Here is a 23,291-nt window from a genome sequence, read left to right as displayed (position 1 = left end):
TCTTCAGCTTTCTCTTCCAGAGGTTTCTGTGCCCCTTGTGCCATCCTCTCCCACTTCTTCACCCCCAGTAGCCTTTAATCCTTCCCTTAGTTTCTCTCCCCAGTCTCAAGTTTCTTGATCCCCTCCACCTGAGCCATTTGTTCCATTGAATGGCCATTCTTCTTTGTCCCCTACTCCTGTGTTGTCTTTTTCCCCACTGGCTCACCATACTTGGTCTTGTGCATTTCAGCCACCTAGCAGGCCACATGTCATTTGACCAAGATCTTGTGATCCCACATGGGATCACACATCTTGCAGCCCTCCAACATGGACAGTGTGCTGCCATCTTGTGACAGGTCACAAGGTATATAGGCCCCATCTTGTGGCCCCTCATCATGATACCAGCAGCAGCCATCTAGTTGTGGGTCACATGATAATCAGTCACCATTTTGTGTTTCCCTGTCACATGGTGATAAACAGCCATTTTGTAGTGAATCACCTGGTAACTGCCCACAGATGTCTGCTGGGCAGTTGGCTGCTAAGTGGCCATCTACACCTCCCACTTCACAGCCTCCTCAGTCTCAGTCCCTATTCCCACTTCAAGATCAGGCTGATTCTAAGGGACTAGTTCATAATCATGTTCTTTTATCCTCTTGCTGACTTATCTCAGAGCAACCATAAATTAGGTTCCTTTTCTACAATTCTCATTTCAAGAGACCTCAATTAATCTATAAAAAGATTCACATTAGTGTTTTTATTATAATTCAAATTGCCCAAATATATTTGAGTACACTCTGATTTTGTAAGATGTTTGTCAATCTATATATCTATTGTCTGTTTGTATAGTCTGTTACACTATACAGATCATCTGTCCATGTTTCTCCATTTGTAGGCTCTGTAAGCAGCTACTCCTTTTTAGTTGAGCTCAACAATCTTGTTTCCTCTTCTTTTACATTTTAAGGTCATTTAACCAAAGATTATTTGGGTCATAGATTTAAAATGTGTGCTTCCACCTAGGTTGCCAACTGATGAAAAAGATGCCAAAACTGTTTAAAAAATCCCTTGAGATGAGGAGAAATTGGATAAGACTTTAATTGATGAATAAGAAATTGGCCACCTGGTAACTTATTCATTAATTAGATCACCCAATAATCTCCAAAGTGTTATGGAAGACATTTCAACTAAAGTTCACATGACTAAGACAATTCATTGTTGCTGATCTAATGGAATGTTGATGCCTTCAAATAAATATTTTCTTTCAGATCCAGACACCTGCATTTTTGTTGTGTTCCAGCCAAGAGATTCAAGTCAAACCAACATGAGGTCATCAGTCAAATGATAATTTTTAAACAAAAATTCATGGTATGTCCACCAACAAAAGCATTAAGAGGCAATAAATTACAATTTCTATAACCTAAAAGCACTTTCTAAACCTAATTTGTCAGCCCTTCTGTTCATTCTTTGATTATACGTGCTTTATATTTTGAAAAGTTGCCAAACCCCAAGGCATCGTAACAAATATACTAAATTCCTTATAGATTCCTTTTACTGAAATCCACCAGATCTTATCCAGAAAAAGGTTATATGACACATATTGGGGGCCACAATTAACTATACTCAACTGGCCTTAAATGATACCACAGCTGATCTCTCTTCTAAATAAAAAGGTAAAATTAATAAAACAGGCCCTCCTCCAAAATCAGACAACAGCTGTGTAACAGCACAGGAGGTACTTATACAACTTTAAACCCTGAATGTGTGTATGACAAATTACTGACATGTCAGTTTCTAAAATTCCCTAAACCTTATCTTTATCCTCCTTATGGGAAGCCTTTACTAAAAAGTATACTCATAAATATCCTATTGATTCTATTATTCGGCTCCCACACATTTAACTGATTCTTCGTCTTTGTCTTTAGACTTAAAGCTGTACACCTAGCCAAGATAAAAATGCCTGCTGTTTACTGAGGACCACAAGTTAAAAGTTCTGACTGCCAATAACCCTGAAGTCAGACCAGTCATCGCCCATTATTCCTCATGCCACTTTAGGTTACTTCTTCAGAGGAAAAATGGTACAGTCGGTTAAGTCAGTTAAAAATATTATAGACAGTCAGGCAGGGCTAAAGCTTCAAAGGAACCAGCACACAGGACCAGATGTCTTGTGACTGTGAAGGAGACAGATATCTCCTGCTGTGGGACAAATCCCCCCCCAAAAAAGCTAAATTTGGCCCTAAAACTCAACAGGGAGATCTTCTTAATATGTGTGTGTGTGTGTGTGTGTGTGTGTGTGTGTGTGTGTGTGTGTTTTCAACCACAGAGATAAAAATCAAAATGAAAAATGGCAATATGATCTTTTAGCAGTGGCACTTGGAGCTCTAAGACAGGCAAACTGAGACAAGGTGGAGCTGCCCAAGACCCTCCCAGACCATGCTTCAGTGCAACAAAGAGGACACTGGGCAAATTAATGCCCCTTCTGCAATCTCAAGGGCCATTGGTAGAGCCACTGTCTTAGCTTCCAGAGAAAGGGTAGGAATTCCTCTAAATCCTTGCAGTCACAAGAGATCTTGTCACCACTGCATTCATCACTGGCTGATCTATTTGGACTTGTTGCTGAAGCTTGAAGAGGTCTGGGGTTCAAAACCCCCATAAGGTATCCTTCTCAGAGCTTCAAGTCTCACTGGAGATCTCAGGTAATACATCCTCTGTACTTTTAGACATGGAGGCCCTATCTAGTGTTCTTCCTAAGTTTTCAGGCCCTTGCATTAAATCCCCAGTCTCTGTAGTGGGTGTTGATGGCCAACCTACACAGCCTCTACAGACAGGGCCTATTCCATGCAGGTTCCAGTCTCTCTTCTTTACCCAAGGCTTTCTAATAGTTCCAACATGACCCACACCCCTTTTTGATAGAGATCTTCTTCAAAAGCTTTACTTCTCCTGAAGCTCTAGTCCTCCAAATACCCTCACAATGTTCTGCAAAGCCATCCACTCCTCTCCCTTCTTCTCTGGTTGATCCCATAGCTTGGGATTCCCCCAACCCCACCTGTGCTACCCTTGTCATGCCTATTTTAATTTGTCTGAGGGATTCTTCAGTTTTTCCTTGACTTCCCCAATATCCCATAGCTCCCAAACATTTACAGGGACTTAAACCTATAATTAAGTGCCTTTTAAACAATGGTTGTCTTAAACCTACCCATTCACCCTATAATATTCCCATTCTCCTGGTACTCATATTGTCTACAGCAAGACCTTGGAGTAATCAATAATGACATTACCCCAATCTACCCAGTGGTGCCAAGCCCTTATACTATGCTCTCTCATATACCTCCCTCCCTCTACCACTCACTTGACAGTCATGGATCTTAAAAATACCTTTTTATTCCATTGTGTTTATGCAGACTGACCCAGACACTCTGAGGTCTCAACAACTTACACCTGTCATCTCAGGGATGCATAGCACTCCCTCCTTTCCTATTCATCAGTTTCACAGGCACAACCCTTATCAGGACTGGCAGGTGGATTTTCCGCACATGTCCTGCCACAAATCTCTCAAATATCTTCTCACATTGGTTTGTACATTTTCCGGATGTATATAAACCTTTCCCACAATCAGGAGACTGCTGATGTACTTACTAAAATCCTGTTACAGAAAATCATCCCAAGAACTACAACTAAAATAGAGTGGTCCCTACCTGGTCTTCCTCAGAACTTCAATGGTTTTCAAGGTCACTAGACTGCCATCCTGGCTCCACATTACTCAAGCTAAGTGGTGCCCTCCTAGCCCTAACTCCCCTGACCCTACACATTCTGAGAGGTCATCTCATCTTCTATCTCCCACCCAGGTCCATCTAACCAAGGTCTCACAGCCACATTGCTCAGGCAAAGTCATTTTGTTGTCCAATTTATTTCCTACTTCTTTATATTCCATTAATTAATTATTTTTTACAGCAGGACTCTTGACGATCTTTCCTAAAGAATCCCACATCATGCATAAAATCATCTTCATGTTGTTCTACATGACAACTGTCTTAGTTCTTTCTATCCTCAGCTGTTTAGTCAAATGTGAGATCCCTGTGGGCCTAGGCTCTTATCCCCCTTATAGTGGCACAGCCGTGGCCCTCCCACCCCTGTTATTCTTTCCAGCTCAACTCCTGGACCAGAGGCAAGCCCTATATTCCTATACTTTTAACTGTTACCCTTTCAGATAAAAAAATCACTTCTCAAAATTTTATTCCTCCTAACCCCACACTTACTTTTCAAAATTCTATATCACCATGGTCCTGATGAAATGACATATTTAAATCAAAGACACCTTTCCTTCTACCTTCCCTAGGCCCTTAAATATGATGGTGGCCTTCCTCCTCATAGCACCTTCTCTCTGTGTTTTTCCAATCTAAGATGCAGGCATAAACCAATGATAAACTTGCATTGACTAAAACATCTGGTACCAACCTCTACATGGGCATCAACCATCATGCCATCAACCTTCCTAAACCCCAGTATGGAGCCCCCTTTCAGAAGGAAGTAGTAAGAGAGAGATTTCACCCTTTTCGTAACAGAGAAAAGGTGGTAATGAAAGGTTCTTGCCTTAACAGAAATTATGGCAGTGGTCTAATGTGACAAAAAGCCAAAGCAGAAACACCTACCACTTCCTGCTTCTTCCTCAGCCTTAACTGCAACTGCCCTTCCTGTTTTCACACACAAAAATTCCAGTCAGCTTCTTGCACATCATCAATGCCTGTCCTAACTGCCACTGTGGTCAGAGGTTTTATATATATATATATATATATATATATATATATATCCCAGACCCATGTTCCAGGAGAGACAGCCAGGTCACTGGCAGTCATGGAATTCACTCCACATCCTTGGCATAAAGGCTATTTTTATGTCATATTCTCTCTTTTATAGCACCAAAAACTCTTTCAGGGTTTCCCATGAATGTAATGAAAAAGCAAGGCATAAGTATGAAAATTTTTTTATACCTGGGCATTGAACTCAGGACCTTTCACTGAACTATGAATGATACTGAGATATCTAGATTATGCAAAATAAGGAAATAAAATAAGGCATCTCTTTTTATTCTTATTTGCTAAATGTTTCCTAGGAATCCCTTGAGTTGACATTGCTCCAGGGTTGGTGGGTGCCACCTGGAAACAATGGAAGATGGATTCAGTCAGCTTATCCACCCTTAGCCTGGTGGAAAATCCTACCTTCCCAGATAGCTCATGATCTTTATTTCCATAGGAATGCTTAAAGAAGGAAGCATAACTTTGTAATCAACACTGCTTTTGGCTTTTCATAAAAAAGGTGGGCTAAAGCATTTCTGTTTTAGGACATTCCCTGGGAAACAGAGACAACAAATAAATTTGAGTAACTATGCCTTGTGCCCTTGGGCAAATTCTCAAAGGCACTTTTGTTCTCTAATTATCCAGGTAATCTTTTCTAGTGGGGGCACACTAGAAAAGTGGCCGTGTTTTATTTAAATGTCTATATTTTGAGGCTCTTAGGTTAAATTTATAAATTACATTTATAAATGTAATCATATTTTACCAGCTATTAAAGGCACAGAAAATGAAAAAGCTATTTACTCTTAATTAACATACGTAAGGCACAAATGTAAATCCTTCCCTACTAGCTGCTGAAAAATGTAAACTATTACAAGCTACATAGGTCTAATCTCTGAAGGGGGTGGGTCTAAGTAAGCTGAAAATTCACTGAAAGGTTTAGAAATAAGGATGATAGAAAAGTGGGGATTTTCAGTGGTTATGAGCAAATGTCCACCAAGGAACTTTGGGTGTCCACCAGAGAGTTGCTCTAGCCAGCAACCCTCAGTTCTCGATTTCTATTGCCTCAGATAACTGTTGTACTAAAATGCTAAAAAACTAAAATGCAAAGTTAAAAAGATTGACTGGAGCACTGACCACACAGTTATAGATTAACTGATGCATCATCATACTGTTCTGAATGAATCTCACTCTAGTAACCTGTTTGCTGTGTAAACCTTTGTTCCCTTTGTGAGAGACAAATGATGCTATGTCAACCTTTGTTCCCTTTATGAGAAATAAATGTTATTGGAATTAGCAGACCAAGGGCAATAAATTAAGGAAAAAAAGTAATCACCAACTGCAAAACATCTCTGAACCCAAGCAAAGGGGAACAAAGGCCTTCCACATTCTTGCTCACTTCACATCACTCCTTACTTTGCAGTTTAATCACTAGAAAAGTCTGTCAAAATTCTAACCCAGTTACACAGTTTTGCAAACTCCATCTGCACTGTGTTGCTGGTGCCAGCTTAAATAAAAGGACTCTTTTTCTTTTTAAAATAAGACATTTTTTTTCTTGAATAACATCTTGGGGCTTTGTTTTTGGGGTACAACATTTGGGGCCTCATCCAGGATTGAATGAGGATCCCTCCCCACATTATTTTTCACCAATTGATTGACTTAAAACATCTGTAAGTATTTGGGTCTTTTGTTCTTTGTAATTTGAGTGTACACGTTTGAAGTTGCAGACGAGCTTGGTGCTCCTTCGGCACTGGAGCAGGACACCCTCCAGGAAAGGGCTTCTAGCTCATTTGTGATTTGGGACTTTTTGTCCATTTGGTTTTGTGCTTGATACATTTTCACTGTGGAGCCATTCATTTGTTTGAATCTGTTACCTCAGTACTAACATTCAGGTTTCTTTTATTTATTTAAACTACTGTTGCGGGTTCCATGCGCCTTACTGGACTCAAGGGTCATAATAAAATGTATTTCCCTTTTGGTTGCTGAGCCACAGAGAAACCTTTGTGTCTTTAATGTTGGTCTTGTCTTTTGTGGTGCCTTGTTTAATGTTTTAGTCCTCAACTGATTACTTACAACCTTGGCATGCCTTTAAAAAGTATTTTTCTTTCTGCTTAAAATGTAACCATATATATTTACACACACACACACACACACACATATATATATATATATATATATATATATATATATATATATGAGTTTTTAAATCACATTAACTTTACCAAGTGGAACCAGGTCATACTGTTATTGAGCCAGTCAAAAAGTTATGGTTTTTTAAAGTGTAGCATTTTAAGGTGGTAAAAACACATAAAATGATTCAGTATAGTTTAGACTACTACTAAAAGAAAGTCACTTCAAGGATTTTGTTAAAAATTTTAATGTGTTCTAAAAAGCTAAAGGAAAGGTAATTGACTGGTGATGAGTAAAAAACAGAGAAAAACAAATGTGTTCAGAATTTGATAGAACTGGACCAGTAAATCTTTACTGCAAAATATTTCCATTAAAATAAGATTATATTAGAACACGGCAGATAGATAGCAGCAGCTTCAGAGGCTCTCTGAGAAACCCCACTTAAAATCCAGGAATGGTGCTGGGCAAGAAATCCTAAGCAAGGGGAGATATACTTTGCCAATGCAGGAATGAACTAAACTAAGAGAAACCAACTGGAAATGCAATCCCCGTGATATAACAGGAAGAGATAAGGTCTCAGCGTGGAAGCTGGACCCCGTGCCACTGGAAGCTGTGATTTGAATTTCCTGCAGCCGCTGCTGCATCCCAATTGGCATGGCAAGGAGAGAGGTGTGAAAGCTCTGAGAGTGGGAAGCGGTGAATGGAGTTGAGAGTGGGACTGGCCGGGAGTCTTGCATCGACCTATGGTGAATGAGTGGATTGAGGACCCTCCCATTAGAGTAGGAGGCTTCAGCAAAGGACATATTGGGACCAGGAAGACCAGCCAGAACAGGTTGTTGCAGTGACTTCAGTCACATATTCCCCTCTCAAGCAGGACTGGTGGGCAGCGCCTGGCCTGCGTGATGCCACTGACCAGTAGGTTAGCCCAAACCAGATCTCAGCACCTGGAGGTGCACCCGAGCAGTGAAGCCTTCAGTAGGTTGACCGGAGGGGTGGGCCCAGCATAGGCTTCCCAGGTCTCTGTCTCCCTAGTACACTGCAGTGGGCAGGAACACCTAGCTGGTGCAATTCAAACAAACTGTGACCAACAAAGAAAGAAACTGGGTCTCCTATATTCTCTTGTATAAAAGGAACAAAAAATATGGGACGAGGGAGCAACAAGAAAGGGTCCTCAGCCCCCAATCCTGAGAAACATGCAATATCCGGCATGGCACCAATAGACATAAAGCGCTATCTCCAGAGCCTCATAGACAAGTTCAGGAATGAAGTTATTAATGACCTGAAGCTAGACATAAGCAGAATAGTTAGAGAAATGCCAAACACCACCAAGAAAAAACAGATGGTGCAATGGGAGAACAGAAAAAAAAAAAAGGGGAGAATTGTCTGATGGAGAAAATAGATAATACATGAAGCAGGTTCAAAGAGATTACCAGGAAACTAAAAACTCTATTGAAAACTGGCATAACAGCTTGAAAGAAACTAAGGATAGATTACCTGAACTGGGGGCAGATTTGTAATATGGAAGCATGAAATGAAAAACTTCTTAAAAATAACAAAAAAAAACCCCAGCAACAATACAAAGGCTAGAAGATGATAAGAGGATCTGTAACTTAAGAATTAAGAACATAAAACAACAAGTAAGGACACAAACAAATGGACTACAAAAGCTATCCACAGAAATAATCCAGGAGAATTTCCCTAATTTAAGAAAAAGTAAAGACAATCAGATGTACGATGCATACAGGACCTCAGCCACCTACAACCCAAACAGAACTACACCCAGGCATATAATAATCAAAATTCCAGAAATCCAATATAAGAACAGAATACTAAAAGCCATCAGAGACAAGAAACAGATCACTTACAAGGGAACACCCATCAGAATTACAGCAGACTTCTCAGCACAAACTATCAAATCACAAAAAGCATGGGGGGAAATAATTCAAGCTTTGAAAGATAATAACCTCCAGCCAAGATTGGTATATCCTGCACAACTGTCCCTAGAAATTGATGGAAAAACAAGGTGCTTCCAGGATAAAGAGGAACTAGGGGAATTTGCAACCACCAATTCAACTCTACAGAGAATACTGCAGGATATTCTTAAAAAGGAAAATACCAAGACTTCAGAAATAGTGGCAGAGAGGCCACAATGAATGGAGCAGAAAGCAAAATGAAGAAGACAAACTGACAACAAACGACAGAAAAAGAGCTCAACAGAAATGAGGCAGAGAAGATCGGAAGGTAGGAACAGCTAGTTTGGAGAAAACAAGACATCATAATAGCTAGTGCTGATTTAGTATCATTTTGTTTTGAAGTCCCATCAAACTTGTATTCTTCTGTTTCCATCTGTCTTAAAAGGTTGTACCTTATTGGATTTTATTATATATGATAATATAAGTAAAAACGTTTATAGACAAGGGGATTATACAGAAACCATTGTTCATTTTCTGATAGTTGGTTCTAAATACCCTGTAATAATGTCATTCTCTTGAATGGTTTTATAGTGTCTTGATATGTTTGGTGCTACAGTATATGAAGTTATACCCAAAGATTTCAAGGAAAGAGACACTATGATAACTATTTTTATGTCAGGATATCTTGTGGTGAAACACTATTTTGCTTAAATGGGTATGTTTTGACCTGAGCTGTTCTGTTGTTATGCCCTCTTTTATCTCAATCCACTTTTTATTTAATTATTTACTTTTTTCTTTTTATCTTTTTAATTAAGGGAAAAATAAAAAATAGCAGGATACATTATAGTAACGTACTTTGATTTCCTATTAACTTGACTTGAAATCCTGTATTTCCCTCACCATCTTGTTTTGACTGATTTTCCCCTATTCTGCTTTACTTGATAGTACCAAGTTCGAAAGTATAGGCAAAACTGTTAAGACAATAAGATTCACTATAACGCCCATTCCAGTTGACTATTATCTTCTTTTAAAGTCCTATAATGTCTCCAATGCTTTGGTTTTATTCTTTACTGTTTTGTTCATTTTTATTATAACTAGCAATGCTTCTTAAAATAGCAAGAGGCAGTATGGTAACCATTGTTGATCACCTTGTATTTTGTTTTTACATTATCTATTATGTCCATCCTTTTGATTTGACTGACTCTGTTCTGATATGTTGCATTTGGTTTTACTCTCTTCAAAAAAAGTAATAAGAATTGTGGGAGTAATAAAACCCAAAATGTGTAATTGTCATTTTACAAAAGAAAAGAAAAGAAAAGAAAAGAAAGTGCTCTAAAGGTTATAACTGCATATATGTTTAAGTGTATAAGATAGATGACCATATTACTGAGTTTTGTTGGATCACTGAACAAAACTGCACTCTCACTATTTGAAAGTCCACTTTATATGCTTCAATTTTGTAACTTGAACAACTATTTCTAAGATGAGAATATGTAATATATTAACTAGTGATTTCTTACTGTTTATTTTTTAAATTTTGTATTACTTGTACCCTTTTTCTGTTTTTCTCCTTAAATAAAAAAAAAAAGATTATATTCCAAAAAGGGGGAGGACAAACTGGAGCCCTTTGTCATCCCAAGTTTATATAATGATAATCATTCAGTGTTGACCATTGTATAAAATATATTTGCCAATGAAAATAAAAATTAAAAAGGACTGTAATCCTCAGTCCCATCTGGACTAGGAAGCATCAGTGTTCAGAATTGCCGGACTCCTCTTCTTCAATCCCCCATTTTTTAAGGACCCTCAGGGCCTTATTTCTCTTTTAGAATCTGTCTTCTCCACTCATCACCCCCCTTGGGATGACTGCCAGCAGATTTTGCAGGTTTTGTTTACAGCAGAAGAAAGAGAAAACATTCACACCATGGGATAAAAAGCAGTGTGAGTTCCAGATGAAAACCCGTCCTCTGATCCCGAATGCCAGAACCATGTTTTCCCTTTGTCCCACCCTAATTGGACAACCAGAGGTAAGGAGGCTCTCCATCAGTATCACCAGTTGTTCTAGGAAGCCTTTAAGGGTGCTGCCAGAAAATCCACCAATTTGTCCAATGTAGCAGAGATGAGACAATTGGCTGATGAGTCTGCCTCGGGGTTTCTGGAAAGATTGCTAGAGGCCTGTTACATTTTTACACCCTTAGATCCAGTACCACCTAAAAAGCAAGGGCCATTAATATTGCCTTTGTAACTGTGATCCCCTAATATTAAGCAAAAATTGCAAAGGCTTGAGGGATTTGAGGGAATGTCCCTCAGTCAGTTCTTAGAGATTGCTTAAAAGATATTTGACAACTGGAAGAACCCTAAAGACCCAGAAGTGGACAAAGGTGCTGGGAATGGTAGCTGACAAAGTCATCCAGCCAGATGAGAAGTCTCCTCCATCCCTAGACAAAAAATCAATGTGCTTATTGCAAAGAGAATGGGTGTTGGCGAAAGGACTGTCCCAAGCTCTTCCCTGAGCTTTAGATCTTTTCAAGGGGCTTGATAATGTGGCAGCTGGATGGCCACCTTGTCTGTGAGTGATTTCCTCGGTGGCTCTCCTAGTAAAGGAGTCTCAAAAATTGACTTTTGGATGAAAACTCTTAATTGTCTCCTCCCATTCACTGGAGACTCATCAAGGCTCCACCAAAGTGATGGCTGCCTAACTCCCAATTATGCACTATCAGGCATTACTTCTGGATTCGACTACCATCAGTTTCAAGGGACAGTGGCTTTAAACCCAGCTATCCTGATTCCTAGAGGTTATTGATCATCTCACAAGGATTTGACCAGACTTGACAGATGAGCTACTTTCTGGAGTTCCATCGTATTTCTCTGATGGAAGCAGTTACATCTGTCAAGGTAAGCGGGTCATGGGAGCCGCTGTCACTATGGACTCTCAGATTCTATGGGAACAAACCTTGGAGCCAGGAACATTGGCCCAATGGGCTGAACTCATTGCCTTCACTGAGGCCCTCAAGTTGTAAGATACACATTTGCTACTGCCCATATTCATGGGGCCATTTATCAAGAATGGGTTTTATTGACTTCAGGGCACCAAAAGATCAAAAATGCTCCCCACATTTCGGATTTGTTAGCTGCCATTTGGATGCTAAGGAAGGTGACTATTAAACAATCTAGCAGACACCACTGCCTGAAAAGTGGCCACAAAATCAGTGGGCATTGAGACAGCCCCAGCATTGCTGCTGATTCCACCTACTCTGTCAGAGCCCTTTTCTCAAAAAGACTTGAATTTGGCAGCTCAACTCTAAGTGAATCCTAATATCCTTGGGGGCTGGTACCAACTGCCTGATAAGTGAGTCCTCCTCCTCAGGGCCTTGGGATGAGAACTCATCAACAAGCTCATCGATCCACTCACATGGGAACATCAAAACTCACTGCCCTTTTTTGAAATCATTTCTTTATCTCTCAGTTATCAAAGCTTACTCAGTCTGTGAGCCTTAGATGCCCTCAGTGCCAGTTGGTGAACCCAAAGTGACCACAACAAATGGAAATCACTCATTATTGTGGGACTATGCCTGGAAAACATTGGGAAATAGATTTCACAGAAATGGAAAATCCTGAACTTCAAGGGAATAAGTACTTATTAGTAATGGTAGATGTTTTCACTGAGTGGGTCGAAGCTTTTCCTACTAAGTCTGAGTCAGCCCTGATAGCAGTTTCCCTGATTTGGCCTCCCTTTATCCATGGGATTCAACAATGGCCCGGCTTTTATAGCCCAGATAACTCAAAAACTAACCCAAGCTTTACAGATTGATTGGAAACTCCATTGTGTTTACTGGCCTCAAAGTGCAGGACAAGTAGAAAGGATAAACCAGACCTTTAAAATGGTAATAACTAAGACAGCATTGTAAACTGGCAAGAACTGAGTGAGTCTCCCTCCTTTTGCCCTCTTCCATGCATAATGTACCCCCACATATGTTGCAGGTGTTTCCCCTTTTGAAGTTCTATATGGGAGACCTCCTCCTCTTATTCCTAATATTTCTAAGGAAAAATTAGCTGATCTGGCTAATGGAGATCTTGTTAAGTCCCTCCAGGTCCTTCAGCTAGTTCTGACTTCCATCCACCAGTTATTCTGAGAACAATAACCTCTGCCTGCAGCCTATCCTGAGGGTGAATGTCCTGCAGTGGAACCTGGGACACTAGTCCTCATCAAGAGACATCATCATGAGTCCTCTCAAACCATGATGGGAAGGCCCCTACACCATGGTCCTCAGCACCCCGACCACCATCAAAGTCACTAGAAAGTCTGCCTGGATTCACCATTCCCACTTCAAGCCATTTCTGACCTCCAACAGTGATCAACCTACAGATAAGTAGACTGCTGTTCTCCCTAAGGATTCTTTAGCTTAAAATTGCCAAATGTATCTGATAATCTTGTTCTTGTGTATTCTTCCTTATGGAGACCCCAAAGAGATACCTCATAATCCATTGTTTGGAACTTGGAAAATTACTATTTCACTGGAGAATTATTGATAGCCAACACTACTGTCCATGGGATAATTAAGATAGATTTATGTGCCCTATTAAATAACATCCCAGCAAAAAATAGACAGAAGGAAATGTTGTTTGGTCTGCAGGCATGCTGCATGATTGGTTGCTAATAGAGCCTTATAGAGACCTACATAGTTAAAAGGAATTACAGTCCACTGGCTGGTATCTTTGCCCCCAAAAGCATCAGCCACCCTCTGATCACACTAGTAGGTGTTCACAGTTCATAGAGACAAAATATTTTTGTAGACATTTGGGTTGTAAATCTATATCTCCTTGGCAGGGAAAAAAGGGGGTCATTACCTTTTCCTCACTCAGAAAACCCTATCTTCCTGCACCCTCAACCAGTGTAATCTTATGACTTTCAGACCCAAAATTCAAACTGATCCTGTTTGAAAGCAGGATTACATTATGGTATTAGGTTATGGGTCTCTGGATATGACCTGGGAAGTGCCTTTACTATTCAGTTCATTCCTGGGCCTGTTTGGACAAGCCCCCACCAGGCCCATAGGCCTTCAGGCTCCCCAGCCACCTTGATCTCTTCCTGTCACTCATCTCCCACCCTCCTCCACTAGACTTCCTGCTCCTGAGACCTTTTTGCCTTCTGCCATTTCTGCACCATCCCTAGACCCCTTTTTGCCTCTGGACATTGCTTACCAGTTTCTCAATCTTAGTGCCCCAAACCTCATTGCTGACTGCTGACTATGCCTCCCATCTCGACCTCCCACCTGTATGACACCCCTGTGACTATTATGGCAAATCAACTTTTAAATTCCTCTGCAGATAACACCACTTGTTGGTGAGGTGCTAGGCCCCCTCTCACACTGGACAGTATACAGGGTACTCCAGGAACCTATGTTTACTCGGCCTCCTACTCCTTGAACACTTCCCCTTATGCTGCACTCTGTAACCTTACCTCTTCAGCTTTGGTTCATAATTTTTCCTGTCCTGCTAGTCAGCACCTTGTTGCTCCCAATGGAGCCTGGTTTGTCTGTACTTCTGGTATAACTCTTTGCTCCATGCAGCGCCCTGAGCTTTGCATATTAGTCCATATCTTTCCCCAAGTGTACTGGTACTCTGGAGATAATGGTAGGAGTCATTTTTTGGCTAGCTTTGACTTAAAGAGTCTGGTCTGAGTGAAGGGAAATCCCATACTCTTATCCATCTTAGTAAGAATTGGGATGGCAGGGTCAATAGGTTTAGGAGTGTTCAGCCTAATAGTTAGAAACCAAAATTATAGACACTTAAGTGCACTCATCCATGATCTAGCAGCCCTTACTGACTCTGTCTCCAAATTAGATGATTCTTTAAGTTCACTGGCTGAGATGGTTTTACAAAACTGGCGGAGTCTGGATTTCCTGTTCCTAAAGAAAAGAGGCGTCTGTTTGGCCTTAGGAAAAAATTGTTGCTTGTATGTCAGTCATTCTGGGGTTATCCAACAAAGTATGGCCAGCCTTTAAAAGGCAGTTACAGGAATGAGAATAAGCCAGACAAGCTGAACAGAATTGGTCTGAATGATGGTTTTCTCTATCTTTCTGGTTGACAACGTTAATCACAGCAGCCTCCAGACCTCTGTTAGTCTTACTTACTTATTTAACAATTGGATCTTGCATTATAAATAAAGTGGTAAATTACATCAAAGATCAAGTTCAAACTATAAAACTCATGATTTTAAGTACACAAGGTTATAAACAGATACCTCTGTTTAAAAACTCCATGAGATAATGATTTGGCTAACTGACAAAAATCAGTGGGGAATGTTGTACTAAACTGCTAAAAAACTAAAATGCAAAGTTAAAAAGATTGGGCACTGGAGCACTAACCACACAGTTATAGATTAACTGACGCATCATTATACTGTTCCGTATGCATCATCACCCTAGTAACCTGTTTGCTGTGTCAACCTTTGTTCCCTTTGTGAGAGACAAATGACACTATGTCAATCTTTGTTCCCTTTATAAGAAACAAATGTTCCTGGAATTAGCAGACCAAGGGCAATAAATTAAGGGAAAAGGAGGTAACCACCAACTGCAAAACATCTCTGACCCCAGCAAAGGGGAACAAAGGCCTTCTTCATTCTTACTCACTGCACATAACTCCGTACTTTGCAGTTTATACTTTGCAGTATAAAAGTCTGTCAAAATTCTAACCCAGTTACACAGTTTTGCAAACTCCATATGCACTGTGTCACTGGTGCCAGCTTAAATAAAAGCACTCTTTTTAAAATAAGACATCTTTTTTCTTGAATAACATTTTTTGGCCTTGTTTTGGGGGTACAACAATAACCAGAGCTCAATCTCCATAAAGGAGTTCAACTGTCTGTCTGGTCAACATTCCATTGATTCCATTGGTCACTGGCTTCAAAGGCGATTCACCAAGCAGGTGCTGAGGATAACTGTCCCCTGATTTTGAGGGTGGCAGCTGCTATAAGAGAAATTAATTAGCTGGCAGAGTAACCACTGTTTGTCAAAAGGGATAGTTAAAAGCCTGAGAAAGATTATTACCTACTGCTCTTGAATTTACAATAAAGGTTTTAAAGTCAACAACTTGAGAGGTTGGACACCTCCTTTTTCTAAAAGTCTTTAGGTCGCATATTTGTGCTGCTTTTAGGGATAGCTTCTTCCACTGTCACATGGAAGCCAGTTCTCCCCACTGTGTCTCAGGTTTAATCTCCAAAGGAGATTTTTCCAGAACACTGAGCTGGGACATGGCTCTTATGTGTCTTCTCCTGGCTGGGAACAATCCCAATGATGTCTCACCTGACCTAGAGATAGAGTATGTGTCCTAGGTCTAAGATGACTTCCCTGATTTTGGTGTTAGCAAACGTTCATCTTCTATGTGCTTAACTAAAGAAGGAAAAGATTGGAATAACCTATTTTTCCTAATTTCACATGCCTCTATAAGGAAAGTACAAAATGGAAAAAAGAGTAGAGGTAAAGTCAAAAGAAGGAAACTGAAGCAGAACTGAAGCAGAACAGGCTTGACAGTTCCTCTAGACTATAGAGGAGGATCAGAGCCAGTCTGTCTCAGAGAAACCTGTCCTCCAAATCTTGAAGACCAGCCACCAACCTAGTGCTATTTAAATGATGGAAGGAGCTGACTTTTTTTGTAGGTATGTATATTTTCTATTTCTGAGCTAGATTTCCATTTAAGAGAACCATTTATAGAAGTTTACATTAAACCATGTCAGAGATGTTATACTATTTTTCTCTCTAGTTCTATTGCCTAAATACAGTCAAGCAAGGAGTAACAGTAACTTTAGCAACTAATTTAAATTTAACTTGTACAAGAACAAAGTAATAATAATATACCATTAAAGAAATATCATAACTTTATAAATTTCCCATGTTTTAACTTAGATTGACATTACATTAATAAAACTTTATGAGACAAACCAATTTAAAACAATGGGCAAATAGCAAGTAATTATCACAAGAAGTTATAAACAACAGGCAAAGGCAAAGCAAAATTTTCAGCATAAAAGTTATTACCTAAATGAGGCCCAGAGTCTATGAAGCAAAAGCAAACTTTCCCCTATGTCCAGGGATCTCAGTGGGACCTCCAAATGAGACAGGAAAATGAAACTCCCAACCTACTATGTTCCCAAGTTTGTGTTCTCTAAAATTGAAGAAGGAATTTTAAGACCAATGGAGGTTAAGAGTAGCATATATTTATTGAGAGAAGTAAAGCTTTTGTCTGAGAGAGAGAGAGAGAGAGAGAGAGAGAGAGAGAGAGAGAGAAAGGGTCCCACGCAGGTTTCCAAGGACTCTGTCTTTTGTAGGGACTTTTATAGAGCAAAATCATGGAATGAGACCAGTTTAAGATGAGGAAAGATGGGGAACTCACAAGGCAAATGGGCATAAGGTGGGCCATAACTATAGTTAGCTAATAAGATTAGTAGTTCAGGTGAAATTGATTAAATTGGAGACAAATGGAGAAGCGAGTCATGTAGAAAGTGGGCATTCCTAGAGAGCTGTGACTGTTTCCTAGTGGGTTGGAATGGTGACTCCAGACTTCACTGTCTATAATATTTCTAACTAACTTGGCTACCTGCAACACTTTGACCTATCTTGTGATGCCAAGGTGTTACTTAACATCCTCTAGGGTCTCCTTTAAATGCCTGAAGAGCCATTTGAGCCCTCTGTCCCTAAGTGATGTAAACATCTCCAAGCAATTGCTGCTCTTGTATTGCTTGACCGTGGCTGGCACACTCACCCCACAGTTCTGGGGTTGCCCACGTCCTTTTTTCTTTTTGTGCCAACATCTTGTTTTTTAGGTCTTAGCATTTCTACATGAAGCACGTATTTCTCTTCATCTTCTTTCTTCTATCTCTCCTACCCATATTTCAAGTTGAACCACTACCATATCTCCATCAGGTGCTGCTACAGCCATCTCAATTTGATCTCTTGTCCTGCCTTTGGCCCACCCAGAAGTAGCCAGATGAAGTTTCTCGAACCCACACCTAACTATATTGCTCCATTATCCAAACAAGCAGGGGGGTCAATGGGTGGTTAATCACCTATGTATAGCCAATGAGGTTCTCTTGCCCTTTGTTCTTGCCAGTCTTTCCTAAGAGAGTACAGTTGCTGGTGACAAGTGGCCATTTGGAATTGTGGTGCCTTTTCTACGAGGAAACAACTGAAGCCTCATCCTTCACAGCCACTGCTGGACCTGGGTCAGTCTTGCACTGCGAGGCCAGCAGTGCTCCTCTTAGACCTTTGGAGTCTTGAGTCCACCGTCATCCTAATGAGCATAATAAACTGCACCTATATGAAGTACTATTTACTGCAGTAAAAGGATTTTGACCATCTCAAGTTCTGGAAAGAGTAAATCAATAATTTTGTTTTGTAACTTGAACTTATATTTGTAAGACTTAAGTAGGATTTGACCTGGGCTGCTCTCAACAAGTTGGAATAATATTGCATTTTAGACATTTAATTAAATGTCCATGCATTTGGATGTTGCTGTTCTATTGATAACTTGGAGCCAATACATTGTTATTTGGGGGCTTAAATATTGCTGCAAGTTCTTAAGAAGCTCCTGAACCCTAAGACATGAAACCATTAAACATTCCTGGGTCTCTGCAAAAAGCCCAGGCCCCCCAAAAAGGTTAGGCATGAGTCACACCAACTAGGTGCCTAGGATGAAGAATTGCATTGTCTCATGTTAAGGCCACACATGCTATTCTAGTGTTCCTGAGAGGAGCAAAAAGGAGACAGAGGTTTGGGATTGGTAGGAGATCACTGCTATAAGGGGCTCTAGAAAATTTTATACATTCCATTTCCCACCTTGACCTTGATGTCCCCAATGCCACCTTCTTGCTCACTTTGACATTATCCATTCCACCCATGTGATGCAGGTTCAGATTCAGCTCTTTTGAAATTTGGATGCCTGAAAAATTGTATAGCCCTCAGTAGTGTGGAGAAAGGTCAGAGCCATTGTTCTCTCATTCTGCAGTCTTCTTTGCAGTCTAGTTAAATCCCAAGTGCCTCACACATACCTACAAAGTGTGGTTACAGAGCTGAGTGAGTCAGAGTATTGCATCTGAAACACCTGGAGGTATATGCTGGTTCATCCATGAGTTACTTCTACAATATGGTGTACATTACTCACGCCATCTGAGCACTGAGTTCTTCATTTACAAAATGAGACAAATTATACTAACTGATGGGTTGCTACAATGATTAGATGTGAAACCACTAGCACGAGGCCTGGCCATCTGTAGATGCTTGATAATGAGAGGTTTCCTCTAATCTAGTGAATTATGATCCAAAAATTTGTTGGTCACCGAAGTTAGCCAACTGCGTCCTGTCAGCCTTCCATTTTGCAGTCATCCTAGCTGTCAATGCACGTGGGAGGTAAGTTCCATGTGATAAAGTATGGTCCCATCATTGATGCATGCTGGGTACAACTCTGGGTGCTTTGGCAGGTGATATTAAAATGACATTGCCACACTTGGCCTGCCTGACAGGAATGTTTCTTTTTACCCCTACAGTCTCTGCTCCCTGCTTCCTACCCCTAGAGTCTCCAGTGCTTTGTCCTTCTGCAGAGGTGCAGAAGATAAGGTGCTTTTGACCAGAAGCCCTTATCTTCTGCAAAGCCCCCCATATTTATCAAGTGCAAATTGACTAATGAAAAACTACTTCCTTTGACCATTACACTTGACCCTACTATTTAAGCCCAATGAAAAGGCATGCTTTTAAAATAGAAAAATATATGTAAACTTACTTCACTTGAATGCTCATGAAATATCCTGAATGAGAAAACCAGTTTAATGGATTGCAGCTAACGTAGTTTCATACAGAAAGTGAGTGGCTGGTATCAGTTTATCATTAAATTATAGACATCTTGCAAAAGATGCCAGCAAAACTTGGTCTACCTTTCTCTCCACCAGAACTTCATGCACTAACCTCATAGCCATGAAAAATAACTCCCAGATCAACAGGAAGGAGTAGGGTCTCCAAGATACCTTCCACTCGCCATTCTCATGAGCATCATCACCATCACCATGATCATCACCACTTCTGCCACCACTGCCATCACCATCACCACCGTCATTGCCATTATCATCATCATCATCATCACCATTAATGTCACTACCACAACCACCACCACCATCACCATTACTGCAACCACAATCACCACTGCTATCACCCTATCAGCAGCAGCAGTGGCAGGAGCAGCATCACCATTACTATTATCACCACCACCACCGCACTGCCACCACGGAGTCCCTGCTATGCATCAACTTACCCCATAATATTGAACTTACCCCATAATATTGAACTTACCCCATAATATTGCTATGAGCTCAATACTCATATTTCTGTTTCCCAGAGAGGTTAAGAGAGGATAAAGAAATAGTTTTCCAAAGTTTCTCTGCTCATAAGAAATAAGATTGACAGTCACTAACTCTAAAGCCCCGTTTTTCCTAAAATTTCTCCCATTTTTCCTCTTATGGCCTCAACTCACTTCTTTATTTGCTCATCACTTCTTCCTATCTATTGCCCCTTAATTCTTGGCTTGTGTTTAATTTATGCTTTCTGTTTTCACTCACATATTTTCAATTAGAAACTGTGCATGGTACTTATGACTCCCTTGTAGTAGTGCTTAGTAGAATCTGTTCTAAACTTATGTTCAATATGCTCCGATTCTCTCCAGACATGTACACTTTGAGGGCACGGATTGCCTATTGCCACTTCATCCACAGGTCCTAGCACGTCGCTCGTAATTCTCTTAGCAATTTGTGGCATAAACCAATGAATGAATGCATAAATTTATTGGCAGATGGAGGAAGAGACAGATTCATTGCCAGAAGTCTGGTGGATAAATAAATGCATTCACCAACCTAAGAATAGCTCTCAAATTTACATTCCTAACTCTGTCATCTCCCTTCACCTATCTCCAGTGCCTTTCAGAATTTTACTGTTGGCCCTTTGGTTGTGTTTTAAAACTAAGTTGTAAAAATTTAAAGTCAATCCTAGCTTATTCCTTCTTAACTAGTTTCTGACAGTGACACTGCTTTTCTTCCAAGTGTCCCCTTCACACACTTGTCTGATAATATCATACATTTAACAGTTCTAATATTTGGTGTTTTTGTTGTTGTTCTGTTTTGATTTGGCTATCAGCTATGTGTCACCATTCTAGGGAATGAAAGAAGTAAACAAGACAGGCAAAATCATGGGGAAACTCAAAGAGTTTTGCAGGAAATATAGGAATAGAAGATGGCACAACAAGAAGCAAACATGTAAAATGTGAGTGAGATAATTCTAGAGCAGAGTGAATGATATATTAGGGGTGTAAAGGAATGAAAAAACCTAAGAAGCATTAGAAAATATGTGCAGAAAAAGTAGAATCCCTGGAGGAACAATATAAGAAACAAACAGAATTTATAAATCAGATGCAAAGATATATACAGGAAATCAAAAATTCCATTGAAAGCTGTAAAAATCACCTCGATGAAAGTGAAGATAGAATTTCAGACCTCAAAGACAAGATTGCAGCTAGTGAGCAGGAAAGATGTTTTAAAAATAACAAGGAATCAGGAAATAACAATTCAACAGATGCAAGATGATACAAAGAAAAAAAAACAAGATTGATATGGATAAATGAAAAAGAAGGGGACAACATAAAGGATGTCAAAAGGATATTTAGGAAAGTAATAGCTGAAAATTTTCGAAACATGAGATTGGAAACTGATGTCAGGATCAGTGAAGCGTATAGAACTCCAAATAACCATAACCAAAATAAAACTACACCCAGACATACAATAATCACCTTCCCAGAAGTCCAACAAAAGAATAGAATATTCAAAGGTATCACAGAGAAAAGACAGATCACCTATAAAGGAAAACCTATCAGAATCACAGCAGACTTCTCAGCACAAAAAATAAAGTCAAGAAGACCATGGAGTGAAGTATTTCAGACCCTAAAGGAAAATGATTTCCAACCTAGACTGATGTATACTGCAAAGCTGTCCTTCAAAATCAATGGAGAAATAAGATACTACCATGACAAAGAACAGCTGAAGAACTTCATGATCACCAAGCCAATCCTGCAAAGAATACTGAAAGACAGCTTAGATGCACTTAAGCAAAAACCACTAAACAAAGCAGACAATTAAGCAGAACAGAAAGATAAAGATGCAACGGCAGAAATATAACATGTTAGCAATAAACCAATACGTAACAGTTATAACCATTAACGTAAATGGTCTCAATGCACCAGTTAAAATAAATAGACTGGCAGAATGGATCAAGAAACAAAATCCAACCATATGCTGTCTACAAGAAACCCATCTAACCCAAAAGGATACTCACAGACTGAAAGTCAAAGGATAGAAAACAATACTCCATGCAACAGGAATCCAAAAAAAGCAGGGGTAACTATTCTGTTTTCAGACAATGTGAACTTCAAACCAATAATGATCAGATGAGATCAAGAAGGTCACTGCATACTGGTTAAGAGAAAACTTCAAGAGGAAGAGATAACTAACTTAAATATATATATGCACCAAATTCCAGAGCACCCAGTTATATAAAACAAGTAATATCAGAAATGAAAAACCAAATTAGCAGTAATACAATTATAACAGGTGATTTCAACACACCATTGACACCGATAGATAGATCAACCAGACAGAAAATCTGCAAAGAAATAAAAGAATTGAATCACACATGTGGACAAATGACTTGACAGACATATACAGAGTATTCCACCCAACAACAACAGAATACACATTCTTATCAGCAGTACATGGGTCATCCTCTAAAATAGACCTTATATTACCTCACAGAATATATTTAAATAAATGCAAAAGAGTTGAAATTATCCCTTGCATGTTATCGGATCATAGCTCTATGAAATTAGAAATTAATGATAAAAGATACTGCAAAAATCCCACAAACACATGGAAACTGAACACTCTTGAGTAATCAGTGGGTCACAGAGGAAATTAAAGAAGAAATTAACAATACGTACAAACAAATGAAAACACAAATACAACTTACCGGAATCTGTGGGATGCAATGAAAGCTATCCTCAGAGGAAAATTTATTGCACTGAGTTCCCATATCCGGAAAACAGAACAAATACAAAAAAATAACCTGATGATACACCTCAAACATCTAGAAAAAGAAGAGCAAGTCAAACCCAAAGCCAAAAGAAGAGAGGAAATTTTAAAAATCAGAGCAGAAATCAATGCAATAGAGACTAAGAAAACAATCCGAAAAATCAATGCATCTAAGAGTTGGTTCTTTGAAAGAATAAATAAAATTGGTAAGCCCGTAGCCAACTTTATTTTAAAAAGGGAAGAAAAAGCTCAAATTCATGCAATAAGGAATAAAAAAAGGTGAAATCACTACAGACCCAATAGAAATACAGAAGATCATCAACACCTATTTCAAAACCTCTACTCTCAAAGGTTTATAACACAGAAGAA

The 23,291-nt window shown here is 39.6% G+C and overlaps 1 pseudogene; it reads right to left on the bottom strand.

Moving 5' to 3' along the window:
* LOC100718255 (2-acylglycerol O-acyltransferase 2-like) overlaps positions 1 to 19,909 on the bottom strand; it is a 40,758-nt pseudogene extending 20,849 nt beyond the window's left edge.
* Positions 19,910 to 23,291: the final 3,382 nt, after the last annotated feature.

This window comes from Cavia porcellus, unplaced genomic scaffold, assembly GCF_034190915.1.
Source record: "Cavia porcellus strain 051 isolate PalLab524CR breed Dunkin Hartley unplaced genomic scaffold, mCavPor4.1 scaffold_9, whole genome shotgun sequence".
NCBI lineage: Eukaryota > Metazoa > Chordata > Mammalia > Rodentia > Caviidae > Cavia > Cavia porcellus.
This window is presented reverse-complemented; position numbering and strand designations above follow the sequence as displayed.